This window comes from Podarcis vaucheri (genome assembly GCF_965113315.1).
Source record: "Podarcis vaucheri genome assembly, chromosome: 15".
In the NCBI taxonomy this organism is placed as follows: Eukaryota; Metazoa; Chordata; class Lepidosauria; order Squamata; family Lacertidae; genus Podarcis; species Podarcis vaucheri.
In genome coordinates, this window is record NC_138753.1 from 7,948,903 (window position 1) to 7,970,003 (window position 21,101).

The following is a 21,101-nucleotide window of genomic DNA, read 5'->3' on the forward strand; positions in this document are numbered from 1 at the left end:
GTAGCATTTATTTATTTTTTAAAGAGAGCTGAAGCAAGTGTCGTTGTGTTGCTGTGCTTCCTTGAGTTTTCACTCTGTTGCTCCGCTGCAATATTTCTGTTCGCTTCCTGTCTTTGTATTTTATTGGATTTTTATTCTAAGTGACGGGACGCAGAACACAAAGACTGAGTGATGGGTGGTGGGGATGGTACAGCACCCTGAACCATGAAAATGGCTTGCTTCTTTGGCCTGATCCCTTCCAGGCTGTAGAATTCACCTTCGTTTCTTGGAAAACAGGCCGGCCTCATTTTTGCAGCTGCAAACAAGCAAGTTCCAGCATGCAGCTGTTGCAAACAGCATGTTTGACCTGCCTCAGCCAAAGGCAAAAACCGGACTGTCTCTTAGGTTGCTGACGGCTCAATCCTTTCTCAGGCTCTGATTGGCCCTTGTCCTGATCATCTGATTGGCTAGAAGTCCTGTAGAGTCCACCCTTGCTTCGTTACCAGTTTGGGGAAGCCAGGCTGGTTCAGCAGGCTGGTTTTTGGCATTTGGGTCTTACTTAAGGGGCCACTGCTCATTGGTGGAGCACCTGCTTTGCATACAGAAGGTTCCAAGTCCAGTCCTGGTATCTCCTGGTACAGATGGGAATGTTCCTTGAAGAGCTGCTGCCAAACAGTGTAGGCCAAACTTGGTTCTCCAGCTGTTTTGGACTACAACTCCCATCATCCCTAGTAGCAGGACCAGTGTTCAGGGATGATGGGAATTGTAGGCCGAAAACAGCTGGAGGTCCACGTTTGGGAAACCCTGATCTAAGAACTCACTGACAGGGTAGCCAACTGATCAGCAAAAATGTAACCTGACCTGCTCCTGTGTTTTTAACACAGAAAAGTTAACAGTGCAGAAGTCAGCAGGCAAAACTTTTCACTGCTGATCAAACTTGAAAGCTTTGGTCTCCATCCTGCACTCAGCTCTCACCTGTGGCTCCTAGAAGCTGTCAGCATGTGACAGTGGCCACACATCCCAGGAAACTGCTTTGATTGGCTGGCTAAACCAGGTGAGGGCAGCAGGTGAATCTCAAGCCCTCAGTGAGTTAGGGAGTTGTGAGGGATTTCACCTGCATGTGAAGACAGGCTGCATGTGAAGACAGATTGAGTGGAAGAGACCAAGACTATTTTTCTTTCTTCTTTCTTTATTGTTGCTGAGCATTTTTGGGGAAACCAAAGCTTTTGGAGCTTTTAACCTTTGGGTTTCCCCCGACATTTTGCCAATTTGGCAAAATTCCCCCAACGCCACTTTTACACCCAGAAATCGGGACATGTCAGGAATTCTCCTGAACTATGGCAAGCCTAGGAAACCCTGATGTCAGTGTTCGAAATTAGCCAGGTGCGCTTTGTGCCTGACTATTGGCCACTGGCGGCCAAGTGAAGATGCCTGGGTCACAGGATGGTGCCTGGCACCTCCACTATCCGGAGGTACATGCCTGGGGATCATTGAATCTTGACTGTTTTCACTAATGCCACATCCTGTAGAATTCTGTCTGTTCTATTCTATCTGCCCAATCTGAATGAATTTCAGGAACCAAAATGTTTTTTCTGTGCAGCCTGAGCAGGAGCAGTGAAAAGCTTTACAGTTAATTGTTGGAGCTTGTCTTCACTTACCCCACCCTAATGCCCTGCTCCCAGTTGTGAATAATATTCTTATGTTATGAATGGTGCGTGTCATCATTAAGAAAAGAGGCAGGCCAATATACCGTATTTTTCGCTCTATAAGATGCACCCGGCCATAAGTCGCACCTAGTTTTTAGAGGAGGAAAACAAGAAACAAGGAAAGCAACGCAAAGCCTCTTGAGCGAAGAGGCAGGAGCGCTCCAGAGGCTTTGCATGGCTATCCCTGAAGCCAGAAGAGCAAGAGGGATCGGTGGCTTCATAAGATGCACACACACACACATTTCCCCTTACTTTTTAGGAGGGAAAAAGTGTGTCTTATAGAGTGAAAAATACGGTAAGTGTGGACTGTCCCTGGATCAAGTGACTTTTCTTCTTTAAGTTTTCAAAGTTAGGGTTGCCATAGGTCCTCCTTTTCCAGGACAGGTCCTCTTTTCCAGGGGTGAAATTTCTGTCCAGGTGGATTTTTTGAATTTGCCAAAACGTCTGGGGGTACGGGAGTGGGCTGCTTTTTATGTTTCATACGCAGTACTAGACAGCCAAGTGCAAAACGTATACATACTGTGTGTGAGATTTGCATGATGCAGGAAAGCGGTAAAAATCCAGGGGTGTGTTGCCCCCCAAACCACTGATGCCAAAGTTGGCATTTTGAATGGACATCAGAAGCAGACTCAGCCCTGTATGTATAACACATTGGCTCACCCTATCTCTCCCCCTCCCCCTTCCATTCCTAAGCTCCCTGCCCTCCTAGCGCTGGGCCAGCTGCTGTGGAGGATGAGTAGATAATTCATGTCAGCAGCTGGTATCCTTTTTTAAAAAAAGAAATCCTGGGGAACCAGAGACGACTGCCTGAGCAATCCCACTCGATGGCAACCTTGTCAGCCGGCAGCCTTGCAGGGACAGCTTCTGCGTTCGCGTAGCAGTGAGCGCCGTTGTCGGTAGACAGCTTGTTGCTTTCTCTGGGTACCTGCTGCACCGCTCTCTTGCCTCAAAGGGAACTCTGGGCACGGATGCAATTGGCCAGGCAGGTTTCCGAAATCGCACCACAGGTTGCTTCTCTTCTGTCTCCCGCCTGGCAGCAAACTCTGTCTGTCCTCCTCCTCTCTTAAAGCACAATCCAGGCTACCGCAATGATAGCTGGGGCTGATGGGAGTTCAATAGCATCTGAAGGTTCCCTACACCTGCAGTCACCATTGTGGTGGTGGATACTGTCCCATTGCCAGTGTTGAAGTAAGATTCAATTGCCAATACAGTCAGCTTCCATACATGGAACGGGGACACCATCTGGTCCATCATTCCCCTGTAGCTCATTGGTGGAGCATTTGCTTTGCCTGCAGAAGGTCCCAGGTTCAATCCCTGGCATCTCCAATTAGGACTGGGGTGGGGAATGTCTCTGTTCTGAAAACCTTAGAAAGCTGCTGCCGGTCTGTGTAGACAGTACTGAGCTAGATGGACCAATGTTCTGACTTAGTGTAAGTCAGCTTTTTATTTTCATCTCAGGCATTAAAATGCTTTGGGCCACTTCCTGCTTGGTAACGTGCAAACAGAAAATAAATGAAACAAAACAAAACTGGTGACTGTCTTGGCCTTCAGTGAAACCTCATGGTACTTTGCTACACGGTGTAAAAAAACACAGAAGGCTTTTTGGAATGCAGGGAAGAATGAGTCTTAATGGGGTTGTTGGTGGCAACAGGAGAAAGCAAACAGGGATGTATGAGACAAGCAAAAGGGCATTCTTTTAAGATTTTCATTCTCATTCCGCTCCTGGGACTTCGGGTTGTTAAGAATGTGTTAAGCTGACCACTACTCCCCCTGCCCCTATTGCCTTGCAGATATTAAACCCTGCATTTCTGAATGTTCTATATACAGTGGTAAGGTAAAGGTAAAGGGAACCCTGACCATTAGGTCCAGTCGTGGCTGACTCTGGGGTTGTGGCGCTCATCTTGCTTTATTGGCAGAGGGAGCCGGTGTACAGCTTCCGGGTCATGTGGCCAGCATGACTAAGCTGCTTCTGGCAAACCAGAGCAGCACACGGAAACGCCGTTTACCTTCCCGCCGGAGCGGTACCTATTTAACTACTTGCACTTTGACATGCTTTCAAACTGCTAGGTTGGCAGGAGCAGGGACTGAGCAGCGGGAGCTCACCCCGTCGTGGGGATTTGAACCGCCGACCTTCTGATCGGCAAGTCCTAGGCTCTGTGGTTTAACCCACAGCACCACCTGCATCCCATATACCTCTGTCTAAGAACAGTCCTGTTAACGAACAATTCAGGGAACGAATTCTGCAAAACCGGAAGTAGGTGTTCCGGCTAGCAAACTTTGCCCCGGAAGACGAACAGAATCTGAACGGGAGAAGGGTACTGGCGTCGGGAGCCCTCATTAGCGAAAGCGTGCCTCTGTTTAAGAACACTTTTGGCTAAAAAATGGACCTCCGGAACGAAGTAAGTTCATAAATGGAGGTACCACTGTACTTTTATTATTCCGACATGCAGGATTGTGGTGTGTGCGTATTTAACAATTCCTCACCATTTCCCAAAGCTAGCTGTTATTTCAGACAAATTCAAACACAACGAGTCTTGCTGGATCAGTCCCATGGCTACCTCTAGTCCAGCATCCTGTTCACACAGTGCCCAAGTAGATGCACCTTTGGGAAGCCCACAAGCAGCATTTGAGCGCAACAGCACTCTCCGCTCCTTCGACTCCCGCAACTGGTATCCAGACTTACACTGGGCATACTGCCTCCGAGGCAGAAACTAGCTGTCGTGGCTGGAAGCCATTGATAGTTTTGTTCTCCATGAATCTTTTCTGTCTGGATTTTCACTGTTTGAAATATGGCAACCCTGGCTTACTCCTTAGCCTTTTCATCTCCTGAAGGTATCCTGCAAGGCAGTGCAGATCTTAGGATCCTGCAAGGATCTGTTGTGGAGGGTTTGGGAGCACCTCCGACGCAATATGGAAGGTGGTTTAGGAGACTCGCTATTTTCCATTCAAATTCTTGCAGTGTTCTTTACCTCCTCTAAGACAGCTGCAGCTCGTTTCTGACAGCGGCTCTTTCCCCCAGCTGAGCAGACTGTATTCCAGCAAAAGTTTCGACCAATAGACAACAGTATAGTGGGGTGTAATGGTTGGATAAGAACCTAGGAGACCAGCGTTCAAATCCCCACTCAGCCATGAAGCTGACCTTGGGATTTAGTCTAAAAGTCCCTCACAGGGTTGTTGTGAAGATAAGATGGGGTCATGGCGATCCATGGAAAAAAGGTGAGCTATAATCCTGGAGGGATGGCTCAGAGGAATCTGGTGGAATTCTCTTTCATCACACTGGTCTCCTAGCAGCTGTCTGTTTACCTAGCTTGGAGACCAGGTGTTCTCTTATCTTGAAAGTGCTCTTAAGAAGACCAGATCCATCAGCTGAGGCTGGAGAGGTCCTGCCATTTGGTATCTGGTGTGGGCTCGATAAGAAGCTTAGCCCACTGTTTGTCCTGTGTGATCAGAGAAGGTAGGTCTTTGGGTCAGCTGTACAATCCGTTACATGTTCCTTACAGCTGGGTGTATTGCAAAAGCGTCCAGTCCAATCACTTTGGAGGGAGAAGCGAGGGATGATGGGAGTTGTAGTCCAAAAACAGCTGGAGGACCAAGTTTGGCCACCACTGTGCTACACAGTAGGTAGTATTTTATGACAAATGTTATTCTGAACGCTGGGAATGGGCTGATCGGTCAGTTCTGGTTTCTCTCTGATACTCAATTTTTTTCCACTGTTACATTCAGTTCTCCACATTTCCACATAATTTGTGATTAGTTTTCAGAAGGCCTCTTTTTATAAAAAAAAATCAGCATTTTAATGTGAATTTCGCCTGATGCACACATTTATCTGCAGTTTTGCCTAGTTTTATTTTTTGCAAAGCAGTTCCCCACTATACAATATTTTTTGGCTCATTGTTTTCACGAATTACGTATTTTTATATACACTTTACTCAGTACATGCATTTTTGTACACATTACTTGGCTGGAGAACTGCATTGCCACGTTCAGAGAAGTGCGAATTTGGAAGATGCCTGTGTTTCGGTTTGCATAGTGTTTTGGAAAGCATGAATTAGGTATGTTTGCCTTTAAATGCAAACTGAATTTAATCTCCCCCCCCCCGCCCCACCCCTGCATTCCTAGTGCCCCTTGGGACTGGTGGGTCAGAAGGCAGGGAGCCCAAACGGTAGGTGGAGACAGCGGTAATGGTAATGGCAGGCAGAGCCAGTGAATTTTCTCTCCTCACCTCCTCCCTGCTAAGTTATACGTGGGTAAGATGGAAACTTAGGAGGAGGACGCTGACAGGCAGTGGCAGCACCTGGACTGCTTGCAAGTACAGAGGCAGTGTTGGAGGTTGAGGGCAGAATGAGGTTGGTGGAGCAGTGCCCCATTTTCTGCAATGGGCCCACCTCCCCGACCTGGAATATATCCCTTCTGTTGTCTTCAGAGCTTTAATTCAAGCATGTATCAGCGCTGCCCCTTTAATTAATGGTTCTTTTGCAGACAGCTGGTATGATTCCCTTTTTAATCCCCTCTGCCTCATTTGCATATGGCTTAGTCAATGACCTAGCCTCCTCCATCTGAGAAATGCAGGGATTCCCACTCGCCTTTATGGGCACATGCAATGCACTCTAGGTAAGATGATCTCCTTTTATTGACTTTATTTATTTGTTCAGCGGAGGGAGCAGGATGTAGGCATTTGTGTTACACAGAACTCATTATCAGGTGTGGTTCTGAAGAAAAGCCTGAACACTCCCTTTCGCAACCCTCAGTGGCTTATTTAGAGCATCACCTTTAAATATTTGCATGTCCTCTTCTGTGAGGCAAACAGGGCGATGGCTGTCTCATCGCAGGTTGTGAAAAAGATAGTTCCTGCTAGATGATATGCCATGATTTTTGCCATAGGAAGTGCAGTAGAATCCTATTCCCAACCATATTCTTAAAATCTGTAATTCTGGAAAACTTGTATTCTGCATTTTGTTTATTAATTACACTTATATACCACCAGCTTCATGGCAGAGTGGGGATTCAAACCCTGCTCTCCCAGGTCCTCGTCAGTAGGGCACACCATTTGCATTTTCTTCCAAGCCACATATCTGCAATATTGCGGAATCCTGTTGTTTTATTTTTTGGGAGTGTGTGTGTCAATGCATGATGGAAGAACGGGAGCACGAAGGGCCGTAGCTCAGAGGAAGAGCTTCCACCTTGTATGCAGAAGGTCCCAGGTTCAATGTCCTTTATCTCCAGGTAAGACTAAGAAAGAACCCCCATCTGAAATCCCCAGGAGCTACTGCCGGTCCGTGTAGGCAGTACTGAGCTTTATGGACCCAATGGTCTGACTCATGGTCAGTACAAGGTTCCCAGAGGCAAAACACCTTTCTTTTCACTTCGCTGTAAAGTAGGGTTGCCATATTTTAAAAAGTGAAAATCTGGACACAAAAGTTGTTGGTTTTTTTGGCAAAGTTGTTGAGCTCAGGTAATTATAATAAAGTATTTTGCAAAATCTCCCCCCAAAATGAAGTTTTTGACCTATTTTTTTAAGGAAACTGGACAAAAAAACAAAACTTTTGGCATGGGTTGCCATACATCCAGGTTTTCCTGGACAGTTCTAGCGATATTGGGAATTCCGCCTGGATGCTTTTTTCTGATGGATGAATCCTGGATATGTCTGGGAAAACCCAGACGAATGGCAGCCCTGCTGTAGGGCAGCTGTGACGAACCTTTGGCCTGCCAGATGTTGCTGAACTACAACTCATATCTGCCCCTGCAAGCATGGGCAGTGGGCAAGCATGAAGGGAGTTGTTGGTTAGCAACACTGGGGAAACCAAAGCCTTCCTACACCTGCAGGTTACTAAAAGCAGCCTAAAAGAGTTGGGGCAGTAGCCCAAATATGGAGGAAGGATAACCACCCAGATAGGGTGTGGAGGCTCTCTCACAAAACACCAGGACCTCCTGCAGAAAAGGAAGTGGTTGTTTTCAATCAGCCAGGAGTCTCACACCTCCTATAGATCAGGGATTTTTGAACAGCTCTGTGGACCACCAGTGGTTTGCAAGCTTCATTGAGGCAGTCTCTGGCAAGCCCACCTTCAATATATTGGTTTTTGTATTTGCATTGCTGCTTTTATTTCTTGAACTGTATTTTATTCTATTGCAATTTGAAATGTGGGAAATGCAAATTGTAATACAATGTAATAAAGGAAGCTATAAAGATACAATTAAAAAAACATACAGCATCTATCACAGCACGGTGCAGTTGCTACACGAGGCCAAAACGTCATTCAGTCCTCATAACCAGGAGGACTAGGCACTTGACTTTAAAGCAAGAAAGTTGATAGTTGGCAGGAATTCAGAATAGATTCCATCCATTTATTCTGAACCCGCTATTGATTTTGTGGATGTGTGTTAATCCCTTTTTGGTGCATCAGGATAATCTGGGCTTGCTTTCCTGTGTATTTCTAAAACATATATACAATGTAAGGTCAGAGATGAAGTCATTTAGTATCCGTGTGTGTGTGTGTGTGTGTGTGTGTGTGTGTGTGACATTAATGCACCAAGAAAAGGCACAAATGTCTCTTCCTCGCCCCTTGAAGATTTTTCTTAAATGTTCCTCATATGACAAGCTGTTTTCTGTAGCCAAGCTGGTTTTAGATTAAGATATTTATCCAGTAAAAATGGAGAACAGAGATTACTCTTGACGGGCTGGATATAGGGCTGCAGGCTCCGAGTCTAGGTTGGCTGCATCTTTCATGCACAAAATTAAGAAGGGGAAAAAATGTGTGTTGTGGGGCGGGGAGGGGGACGGGGGCAGTTCAGTAGTTGCTGACAACCAGAGGACGAAAATCCTCCCCAGTACTTCAAATTATTGACCCATTCTTCCAATAGGAGCTATAAGAACATAAGATCAAGCCGATGCCTCATCTAGTCCACCATCCTATTCTCACAGTCACCAAATATTTCCCCCAATGGGAAGCCCGCAAGCATAATTTGAGCGTAATAGCACTTTCCTTGCCTGTAATTCCCAGCAACTGGTATTCATATTGCTTCCCAGTCCTCCACCTCCACCAGGTTGTTTAAATTTGTGCTCTGTGGGCCTCACCTCAGCTACAGTCGTGCAAAACGTGTCATTCTATGGTGCTGAGGGTGGTCCTCTGAACCAGCGGTTACCTGGTCGTCAGTGCTCAGCTACCTTAGCAACATTATTTCCATTATTTGAGTGTCGAGCTCCTATAAAGCCCTGGCCTCAGAGAATGCTCTTCACCAGGGGTCAGAAAACTTTTTCAGCCGTGGGCCGGTCCACTGCCCCTCAGACCTTGTGGGGGGGGGCCCGGACTATATTTTTGAAAAAAAAAGAAGAACGAATTCCTATGCCCCACAAGTAACACAGAGATGCATTTTAAATATAAGCACACATTCTACTCATGTAAAAACACAAGGCAGGTCCCGCAAATAACCTAGAGATGCATTTTAAATACAGTGGACCCTCCGGATATGAACTTAATTCATTCCCGGGGTCCTTACGTACCCTGAAAAGTCCGCAACATGAGGCACCGCTTCTCTGCATGTGTGTGGCACGATATAGCGCTTTTGTGCATGTGGCAAAACCCGGAAGTACAGTCATACCTTGGGCTGAAGTCGCTTCAGGTTAAGCCTTTTCGGGTTGCGCTCCGCAGCGACCCAGAAGTAACGGAGCGCGTTACTTCCGGGTTTCGCCACTCACGCATGCGCAGACGCTCTAAATGATGTCGCGCATGTGTGGAAACACCAAATTGCGACCCGCGCACGCGCAGACGCGGGTTGCATTTGCTTCAGGATGCGAACCGGGCTCCGGAACAGATCCCATTCGCATCCAGAGGTACCATTGTATACACGTACGGGTTTGCTACGTTTGCACCCCGAAAGTTACGTTACCTGAAGGTATCGTAACCCAAAGGTCCTCTGTAAATGGACACATTCTACTCATGTAAAAACACGCTGATTCCTGGACCGTCTGCGGGTCAGATTTAGAAGGCGCTTGGGCCGGATCTGGCCCCCGGGCCTTAGTTTGCCTACCCATGCTCTTCACTCTGGGAGCAGTGTGTTGTGGGCAAGGCCTGCAAAATCTTCTGGGTTCTGCTTTTGTTGTACAGCTCCATGACTCTGAGAAGATAGATATTTTTTGCTCCGTGAGGCAGCTCCTTTGCATCACAAGGACTGAGGCCTAGTCCCAGTTACCACAAGCAGGCCAAGGATGGGGACACAGCGTTAGTTTCCAACTCTGGGGAACCGGTTTTCCTGGCACATATCGAACGCTGACAGTCTGCAAACATTAATATTTGAGGAGGTGGTGAATAACTGAGGGGCGATGAGAAACCGACACCGTTTGTGACGTCTTCTTGTGCAGAAATAGCTTTAATGTGCAGAAATAGGAAGCCCTTTTGTGTTTTTCTGGTCGGCGTTTAACGATCCCTCGCCCCAACACCTGGCAATGGGTTTGCTCATTTTATGGGTGCATTTATTGCTTGATGTTAAGCCCATTTTTGTCCCATTGTATGTCAGAGGGTTGTGCGGTATCTTGAGAAAAGACCCAGAAATCTAAAGCTCCTCATGTGAAGCATTGGCTTGTTTCATTGCTCAAAAAGAAGCTGCACAATCCATATCTGGAAATGTTCCATGTTTAGACGCGTGTGCAATCGTATTGTTACTGCCATTAACTTATTTGCACAGTGCTTCCAGCACACATCAGGACAGGTTGTAGCTTTAGCGGCAGAACACATGCCGAATGTTCCAGGTCCCCAATCCTTGGAACCTCCACTTTTTAAAAAGGATATTCTCTGTTTCAGTGCTGCTGTGTCTGAAGAATGGGCCTTCACACTCCAGCTTGAGCGGAAAGCAGTCAACAAGCAGGAAGCGGGCATCGTTCCAAGTAGATTCCTAAGGGGTGCCAGCCAGCCAGTGCTAATTGAAGGTAATTGCCTCATCAATATTTATAATCCCTATTCTTTCCCCTCCCCCAAACGATGATCTGGTTATGCCAACAAATCAGCGTGGGCCTGAGGGGCCCCTAGTGTCATCGTCACTTGCTAATGTTTTCTTTAAAATGCCAACGACTTGGTGCTTTACGTAGGAAATTAATGAAAAACCCACAGTGCCCCAATCTGCAGGCTTATGATTTACTTGTTGGGAGAGGAAAATGGGATTTCTGGCTACCTCTCACTTGTGGTGTGATCTGCCACCAGGATTCTAGGACCACATCTGCACCACACATCTAAAGCAGGATCGTACCGCTTTAGACAGTCAGGGCTTCCACCAAAGAATCCTGGAAACTGTAATAGTAAATGATGATGATGATGATAATGATAATAATAAATTATTATTATTATTTATCTGTACCTTGCCCATCCGACTGGGTTTCCCCAGCAACTCTGGGCTACTTTATTATTGTTATTATTATTATTATTATTATTAGTAGTAGTAGTAGTAGTAGTTATTGCATTTATATACTGCTCTATATCTACAGGTCTCAGGGCAGTTCCAAGGATAAAATTAGAATATAAAACCACAAAATACATAATCAAAATAAAAACAACAGCAACCAGAGTTGTTAGGACAGGCATAGGCAAACTCGGCCCTCCAGATGTTTTGGGACTACAACTCCCATCATCCCTAGCTAACAGGACCAGTGGTCAGGGATGATGGGAATTGTAGCCCCAAAGCATCTGAATGGCTGAGTTTGCCTGTGCCTGGGTTAGGAGAACGCCTATAAGAAAGCACAATGGGTTTTTCCCTTGAAAAAATGTTTAGGTGTACTCTCATTTTGACTCAAGAAAACCACCATTTTATAGTTCAGATTGGGGAAAATAAATACAGTAAATGGACAAAAGTACAAAGATTCACAAAATGTTTAGGGGTATACGTACCCCTGTGTCCCTCCCCGCCCAGAGGGGGGGAAAAGCACTGAGAAAGCACCCTGGCTTAACCTAGTCCTAGTCAAGTTAACTGGCTGCATCTTTGCCTGGTGTTTTGGGACTTCCTCTTCCGGTATGATGGCGGACAGCACTCTACTAATGTGAGCCCATTGATTTTATCTTTTTATTTTCTCTTACTCCTTTAAAAGACTATTTTAATGAATATTGAGCTCAGATAAATTTAAGCACCTCACCCCATTCTATCCTACGTTTCGCTTTCCTGACTCTTCTTGGAGCTTTAAAGCTGCATTGACTATCTTATCACATTGCAAAGAGCTTACAGGAAGATTCACGGGCTGTTCCCACCACAAGTCTGGAGGCACAGACGGAGCATAATTTAGTGTTATGCCTAGTGTTATGCCTGGTGTTTTGGATACTCGTCTCTCTGTGATTTCTCCTTCCAGCAAGGATGAATTGGTCCACCAATGGAACAAGATTGCTGGTGGGGCAACCTGCCACATAGGTGCAGTTGGACAAGATGCTCCAACATTTGCTGGGCTCTAGCAGCTGTTGCACAGGGTGAGGAAGCAGACGCTTGTACCTGTCAAGCAGCAACAGTTGGAGATCGTGGAGGTTTGCCACGGAGCAGCAATTACGATACAGCCTGGCTTCCTATAATATCTCAACATGGGTGCATTTGTCAACAAGAGAAGATCAATAGGAGGTTGTCAGATTTCCTACGCCTAGAGAAACGGGATCTTTAAATTCACTCTTCTTCTTTTGTTTGTTTTCTTTCTCTTTGACAATTTTTAAAGCTGTGCTCTCTCGGCCTTGATGATCACTGTGGGGGAAGGACGATGGGAAATTTGGAGCTTATTAGAAGACGGGGCTTGACTCTATAAAATCAGCTTAGTTTGCCCAGTTGGCTCTGCTGGGGAACATGGACGGTCTGCTGAATGAGGAATGCTGAAAGGAGGAAAAAGGAACCTCTTAGAACTGCCTTCTTCTATAGATCCTTGCCTTTTCTCTTAAGAGCTGCATGCTACCCAAAAATGGGACTATAACTGCTGTAATAGCTTTATATGTTGGCTGTCTCTCCAGGAAATAAACCAAACCCAGATGTATGGGATAAACCCTTTTTCTTTTAAAAACACCCCCGCTATGAGCCACTTCTATTTGCAAGACAGTAGGAGGATTGTTTGTTGCGTAGACTTCTTTTGAAGACCTGATTCACTCTTGGCAATGCCGACTAAGCCCCCCAACCTATCTATTGTCGCGAAATATGAGCCAGGATTCAATCACAGCATTAAGAGTTGCTGTGACTTGGAATGTGTGATGTAATAATGTGTGGAGTTCCTTTCCATTGTTCCTGCGAAACCCAAACTGCCATCTGAGGTTTTTATTTGGGAGAGGGGCTTTCAGGAAAGAGAGAGAGAGTGTGGCTTCAACATGGATGTGAGCCCCAGCACTTATCTTTACAAATTAGCTGCACATTTTCTGTCTGTCAAAAGAGGAGTGAGGCTAGCTTCATGTTGTCAGGGATGGGCAACCTGAGTTTCAGGGCCAGATGTGACCATCCAGTATTCTCTATCTGGCCTTTAGGCCTCCTTCCAGGCCACGCCCCCGTCCCTAACTACACCCCTCACTGGGCCTAGTATAATACATTTTTAAATGTACAGTGCAGATGGGGCCTTAGCCATGTCTACTCGTTTTGGTGGGTGAGTAGCTCTAATTGGATACCATCCTTTGGTTATTAAATCTTTGCCACCAAGTGGAAGGTGCCATTTTGGATTCTTTGCCTCAGGCTCCACCCCATTTCTGGCTCCTCCCCCAGCACTTTCTTTCACATTATTGCCTTATTAAGTGGAGAAGGACCCAGCTTTACTCGTGGCAATAGAAAATGAGTATTCATGTGCACTCTTGTGTTATTATTACGCTGGTGTGGTTTTTTAATGTGGTTTTCCATATTGTGTGCTTACTGTTTAATTCTGCAGTTATTTTTGCACGCAGGGCATTATTATTATTATTATTATTATTATTATTATTATTATTATTATTTATTTATTTATTTATTTTGTTAAGCCAATAATGTAAGACCTAAATGACTTGCCTTCTGCTTCCCAAGCATTAGGCTGGTGGGTCTGAATTAAGCAGGTTGTGTCTCTCTGCATAATGAATAGCTTTAAATCTTTCCCCTTAGACCTTAATGGACAGAGCCCTGTCCTGCTTAAATAATTTACAGTGCCCATAAATGAGAGGGTTTTCTCTCCCCCCCCCAACTCTTTTCAAACTGCACACATTCTGTTTCCATAGAAACACATGCAGTCTTTCTGCTTTTGCCTCGCCTTCGGCAAATCAATAGTGGTTTATTTCTCTTTTCCTACACACACACACACACACACACACACACACACCCCGCTCCTGCCTTTTAAGGCCTTCTGTGGAGGCCTTGGGAAGGAGAGAGAGATGTCAAAGGCACGGTTCCCTTTTGCACTCTGTGGGATAACTTTGTGGTGTAGAGCCGGGGGGTTCTGAGCAGCAATTGACCCACCGGTGTGATTAAGAAGTGACGGTTTTAATTGCACATTATACTGCAACCCACCTCCCCTCCCCGTGAACTGCTGCTGGCTGAGGACAACCCAAAGCTCTTGGATCCTCGAAGGACCACCGCCATGAGGAACAGGCCCATTGATAAGTCAGGCCCCCTCCAATGTACAGGGGCGGCACTGTATAAACGCATTGCCTTTATGATTTGTGAGAAATTCCACAGTCAGAGCTACAGGGTCCTGTTTCCTTTTGTACAAGAGAGCTCTGATGATTTATTGTATCCTGGGGGAACATAGGAAGCTGCCTTATTCCTAGTCAGACCATTGCTCCATCTGGCTCCGTATTGTCATCAGAGCAGCCCTCCAGGGTTTCAGACAGGAGTCTTTCGCAGCTGGGGAATTGAACCGAGGACCTTTTGCATGCAAAGCTTGTGCTGTGCCACTTATTGGAAGGCTCTGCAAAACAGGCAGGAAAATGGTTGTTTCTGCGTTGTTGGATTCTCAGAGAGCAACAGTGCCCCTCCCTCTTCCCCTGCGCTTCATGGCTTCGGCTGCTTCTGGCTCAGCTAAACTCCCAGCTCCGTGTCCAGATATAAGTGTTTGTAGATGCACCGCAGGTGAAAACGCCCTGATGGATGTCTCATTCCAAAGGCCAGGGGGAGAGATTCCAAGGCCATCAAGGTATGGGGAGATGCTTCCATTAGGTAGCTGCCTACCTGTTACGTTTAGCAGGCAAAACTATAGCAAAGGCTCATTTTGATGAGTAAGTAAAGTCCCCATACTTAGAACAACATGAAAGCCAGTTCCTCACATTCCAACCCTTCCCATCTCGCTGTTTTGTTCCCCACCTCATCCATCCCTGGGCAACTACAGTTTTGAACCTGTTTTGTAGGTTCTTGCATTAAAATCATCACACAGGATGGTGTTTTGTTTGTTTTTTAAAATCCCACAGTCATTGCCCTGTGAATAAGGTGCAGACATTTAATCAATCAGGATGCTTTTAATTAATCAATTGGATGGATTGGCTAAATGTTTGCCTCCTTTAAATTGTATGTGTATTAGTGCCAGTGGGTTTTTTTCTGTTGCTACACTTCAGTATGGCATTCTGGCACCTTTATTATTTATTGAAATTACCTGCCACTTTGTTTACTAAACTTAATTCAAAGCGACTTACAAACATACACTAAAACCAACGTAAAGGTAAAACGGAGTAAAAGCTAAAATGCATTCACATTTATAAAGAGGCAGGACTAAGACATTCTGCTCACTGAAGGAGGAGGTCAAAGGCCTGGTGGAAAAGAAATGTTCTTGCCTGGCGTCCAGATACAGGTAATGATGGCGCCAAGTGTGTCTCGCTGGGGAGAACATTCCATAAGCAGGGGGCCACTACTGAGTAGGCCCGTTCTTCTGTTGACACCCTCTATACTCCCTTGGAGGGAAATGGAAGAGAAGGCCATCTGGTGACTAATGGGGATCCGGGTTGGTTCATGCGGAAAGAGGCGGTCCTTGCGGTATTGGGTCTTGACCCGCTTAAGGCTTTGTAGGTCTAAACTTGAACTGAGCCCAGAAAACTAAGTGGAAACTAATGCGATCATGCCTGAATTGGTGTTATGTGCTCAGACCATCTTCTGTTGGTCTGCAGTTTGACTGCAGCTGCCAAACTGTCTTCAAAGGCAGACCTACATATAATGCATTGCAGTGATCTAACCTAGAGGTTAGAAGGGTGTAGACAACAGAAGCAGGGTTGATGAACCCCTGATGCTCCAAATTGTTACTTCCCTCCCCACTGAATGGGCCAACTTTGGCAAGGGGTAGGCCCACCAACCTGTCAATCATCTGATGTCATAATGATAGTAGATGATTGACACTCGTGGAGGTGAGGGCAGATGGCGCACATGAGTAGACGTTCGACTCTTCACCTGTTGGACAGGGAGTTCAGTCCTGCTTTCTTCAGATTTGGGTGTGTGAGGGAGTTCTGTGCATGGTACCCCCTCATGCACCCAAATTGAGGAGGATTCAGCTCCCCCCCTCCATCAGCTAACTGGTTCGGTGTTGGTGTGTGATAATCCTGTCTTATGCCAGCTTTGTGTTACTGAAGCAGACTTTGAGTTACCCGCACCCCAATTTCTGTGTTACAAAGCACTGAGTATTGCCTTCACATTCTCGCTGTCCTCCCTTCTTGTAAATCTTATTTCATGTTTGAATTCCCTCAGCTATTTCAAGAATGTCATCCTACTGAGGTCAGATTACTTTCCCATGCAATGTATAGAGAGAGCAAGCCTGCGAGGCATGGCACTTTTCAATTAAGTCCCTCTACTTTTCTCAATTAATTTCTTAATTTAGAAGTATAGGAGGCTGGAATTCCAGTATGGATCAGCAACACATCAGTCACAAGATACAAAGGGGGAGGGGGACCCCCCCCCAGACTTCAGATATTTTTAGAAGCTGTTCTAGAGGGGGTCAATGCCCCCCAACACAGTTTTCTGAAAGCCAAATGTGGTTGTTTGGGTCCTTGCCTTCGTAGCATTGAAGTATTGCTTTTTTTAAGACATACATTTACATTGTGACTTGAGAGTTGAGCAGGTAGGGTGGCAAGACAGATGCTCAGCTAGTGGTGAGGGGGGAAGACGCCCGCATTCTCCAGGAACGGAGAGACACAGGTTCAAATCCCTGACTAGTCTTGGACCCTGAACCCCAAGGAGGAGACACTGTTTTCCCTGTGTGGCAGGTAACCCAGAGCAGCCGTAGGAACAGAGAGCCCCTTTCCTTCCCACAGTTGCTCCAGCAAAAGTGCTGCCTGGTGACTAACTGTAGGAGGCTAGTAAAACCATGTCATTTTCTAGATCCCCTGATCCTCTTTGTATGCCCATTCTTTCCATTGCTGTGGTTGGTATCAATTTGTTCATTTGTTCTCTCAGCTTCTTTTCCCCACTTTGAGGAATACAGACAAACTCTACAATTTGCCAATGGTTCTGCATTTCCTGATGGAGCTTTTACTCTGCTGTGGAGTCTTGGAGGATCAATTCTTGTTGGAAAAGTGTGTGTGTGTGTGTGTGTGTGTGTGTGTGTACTTGTGTGCCTGGTTGTCCCCAGAGGGCTTGCCCATTTCATTTCCTCCTGATTGCTTTGTGTCCCTGCCCCCCCCCCCGACAACTAGCTTAGTCTCTGCAGCTTAATATGTGGCTGAACGGCATTAACAAGGGATCACTCAGGTGCTTTTATTTTATCAGAGTTAGAGGCCAGCACTCTCCTCCTCCTTCCCCATGTTTTGATGCCACGGCTGCAATGCTCTGAACTGGCACCGGATAACCAGGAGCTGCCATTTTAATTTGCCACAATGCCCCAGAGCAATAGTCCTTCAGTTGCATTGTGGGTAATTTAAATGGTGGCTCTCAGTTTTGAAATGGAGGGAGAGAGGCCAAGCAGGTGTTGGTTTGATATGCTGCCACCAGGACCCTTGTAAGCAAGGTCTGGCCTTCATAGTAATGACACCCTCAGTGTGGTGAGCAGGAATTTGGGCCTCTGCTTGTGACATATATGGTTTTGCCCTTCTCACTGAAAGTGAGTGGCTGGCCCAAGGTCACTCAAAGAGCTTCATGGTTGGGTCCTCTACCTTAGAATCATAGAATTGTAGAGTTGGAAGGAACTCCAAGGGCCATCTAGTCCAACCTCCTGCAACCTTCTGTGATTTTGAAGGTGAACACAAAGCTACTTCAGCAAGTCATTGAATGTCTTACCCTTTCCGGTCTCCTGTCATTTAGCAGCACTTCTAGGGATGGGGGATAAATTAGATCCAGTTTGCATTTAAAGGCAAACCTACCTAATTCACAGTCCCCAAAACAGTACCTGAACTGAAACACAGTCATTCTTCAAAATGGGCTCGTGTTTAAATTTTGCAATTCAGTTCTCCAGCTAAGGAATGTGTACAGAATGCGTATATTCCCTGTTCAGGGAAGTTTTTAATCTGTGATATTTTACTGTATTTTTTGTTTCTATGGAAGCCGCCCAGAGTGCCTGGGGAAACCCAGCCAGATGGGCGGGGTACAAATAATAAATTATTATTATTATTATTATTATTATTATTATTATTATTATTATTATTTTATTATTATAATATTGGTGAAAATACATGATATTAGGCGAAACTGTTTTGCAAACATGTGCCTATTAGGAGAAATTCACACTACAAACAAATAAAATAAAAATAAATTGGAAACTTATATGCAGATGTGGAGAACTGAAGCCTGGAAAAATAAGAAACGGAGAGACGCTGAAATTGACAGTTCTAAGGAGAGGCTCTTTGGTACAACACTGAGCTTGGTAGGCTTAGGAGGTTCGTTTTTGCAGCCTTCTGCTCACTGTGTGTGGGGGATTATGCTCCCAGCCCTGGTAAGGAGGACAGAGGGGAGTTTCCACGACCGGCCTCTGCCACCTCTGCAAACCAAAGACAGGTGTTCGAGGTCTGAGCCGACGTGGTATTAAATGCTTTGGACTCCCACATACGAAGATCAGCTGTCAGGAATCCGCACAACTCACGCAGGCCTGCCCAGGTCCATGGCACGATGACGCAAAGGACAGGGAGCCAAATGTATGCCATGGATGTGTGACCCAGTTTTGCCTTTCGGAGGGAACGTCTTGTCAACTTTTTGCTGGTGTGAACTGCTTGTAGCGACGCCATTCCTCAGAATTCAGCTGCTGCTCCAGAGTCTCGAGGGGTTATGTCTGGGAGGGCATGTGTGGCGTGCATGCATCTTCTTTTTAGTGTACCCATTGGCAAATACATCCATGCTGGCACAAGGCCACATCCACACCAACCACACTCTCATACCTCTTTAAACTGTCATGGCTTTCCCCAGAGCATCCTGGGGAATTCCCAGAGTTCCCTGCAAAGAGGGATGAATTCATCATCATCATCATTTTTAATTTCTATCTTACAATACTCAAGGCGGTTTACAAGCTGAAGAAACAAAAAATGTACATCTTATAACAATCTAATGCAATACAAAAATGTGATAATAAAACATAACTTTAAAATAGGCAACCTCCTTCAAAAAAGTATCATTCAACAATCATTAGAATAGTATAAAATAATAATATCAACATATAAAAGTTAAACAGAAATCCACTCAACAGCTACAATAATATCTAAGCTATAATCAATTAAACAACGGCAAGCCATAGTACATAAAACTAATACAATACACATTGAGAAGCAGAGAGTGGGGCAAGGCAGGTGGAAGGAGGCCTTGCCTGGTGGAAGTCTCCCCCCTCACAGAATTGTTAAACTACTGTGGGGGATTATAGCTCTGGGATCTAAGTGTCTAGGAAGCTGCCTTATCAGCAGGCCAGATCAGTGACCCATCTAGCCCAATATTTGCTATAGTGACTAGCAGCTAATCTCTAGACTTTCAAGACAAGGTTACCTCATTCAATTAGGGACTTTCCGCATGCAAACCCAGATGCTGCAGGATCCTTTTCCTGTCTCAGCCGGCTGGTGGCCCTCTCGATGCCAGCGAATTGGTGCTGTAGAGTTCACTCTCGCAAGTGGTAGTTACGGCCACCAACTTGGATGGCTTTAAAAGAGGACCTGGACAAATTCACGGAGGATGAATCTGTCAGTGGCTACCAGCCACAATGGTCATGCTCTGCCTTCATGGTCGGGGGCAGTAATGCTTGTGAATACCAGTTTCTGGAACGGCAGGGGAGAGGGCTCTTGTGTTCAAGCCCTTCTTGAGGATTTCCCATAGGCATTTGGTTGGTGGCTGTGAGGATGCTGGACTGATGAGCCATTATTCATTATTTAGTATATTTCTATACCGCCCTTTATCCGAGGATCTTGACAGGGCGGTTTACAATACGAAAACACAAAAATACACACCATAGTAAGAAACAGAAACAATACCCCCCCACACACAGTATTTTACTGTTCTTGTGTTATGTTCAATTCAGTTAAAATATCAACAGCTTCTGTTTTTCTGCTTCTACTGGTCAGCTGTTCTCCGGATGCAACTGCTGGCTTCATCCCGCTTTTTTAATATTTAGCAGTCATTTATGCCTTCCTTTATAAGCAATTTTTAAAAAGTGCTTCCTTAATGTTGTTCCATTAATTCCCTTCTTGAATTGGAGGGCTGGAAAGCTAATCAGTTCATGTGGAATGGGATTGGTTTACAAATAATTAGCAGATGATTTTGTGCCAAATATCAGAAGCTAGGAGGAGAACCCCACAGCAGAATATTTAAGTTGATGAACATGGTCTCTTAGCCAGATTTTTAAACTAAATGGTTGAAATGTCCCCGTCCCCCCCCCCCCCGCTAAAACACTCTGTGATTTTTGTTTGCGTAGAATAATGGCTTCCACCCTGAGAGCAGCAAGGCTTCCATGCCACTGCATAATGAAGCGCCGTAATGATCAGGTGACGTGGCCATGGATAGCAATTGGTGGAGGGGAGGAGCCAAATGGCAGTCAGTCCTAGCTGAGCCAATGGAGGGTCCCTCCCTGTCTCACCTCTTCCTCATTGACTGCCATGTGGCCACCCAATCTCTGCTTAAAAACCGCCAATGAAGGCGAGTCCGCTACCTCCCATGGGAATCTATTCCACTGTCAATCAGCCCTTATTGTCAGAAAGTTCCTATATTGTCAGACTCTCCTGTCTTGTAACTTGACTCCATTGGTTCAGGTCCTGCCCTCCAGAGCAGTTGAAAACAAGCTTGCTCCATCTTCCATGTGACAGCCCTTTAGATATTTGAAAATGGCTATGAGATCTCCTCTCAGTCTCCTCTTTACCAGGCCAAACATACCCAACTCCCTCAACCATTCCTCATAAGACTTGGTTTCAAAAACCCTTTATCCATCTAGGTTGCCCTCGTCTGCACACATTCCAGCTTGCCAACACCCTTCTTAAACTGTGGTGTCCAGAACTGAACACAGTACTCTAGGTGTGGTCTGACTAAGGCACAATAGAATAGGACTATTACTTCCCTTGATTCGGACACTTAACTTCTGTTGATGCA

The 21,101-nt window shown here is 45.7% G+C and overlaps 1 protein-coding gene across 7 annotated transcripts in view; it reads left to right on the top strand.

Moving 5' to 3' along the window:
* The window catches only part of CUEDC1 (CUE domain containing 1), a 56,546-nt gene that overhangs the window by 11,339 nt on the left and 24,106 nt on the right, over nt 1-21,101 (top strand). For 3 of the 7 annotated variants that reach the window (XM_082200841.1, XM_082200834.1, XM_082200835.1), the window contains exons 1-2: nt 5,008-5,139; nt 10,481-10,605. The gene's annotated coding sequence lies outside the window, so the exon portion shown is untranslated. Of the gene's footprint in view, nt 1-5,000; nt 5,140-10,480; nt 10,606-21,101 lie in introns of those variants that run through there. The other 4 variants (XM_082200836.1, XM_082200837.1, XM_082200838.1 and 1 more) reach the window with 2 other exon arrangements.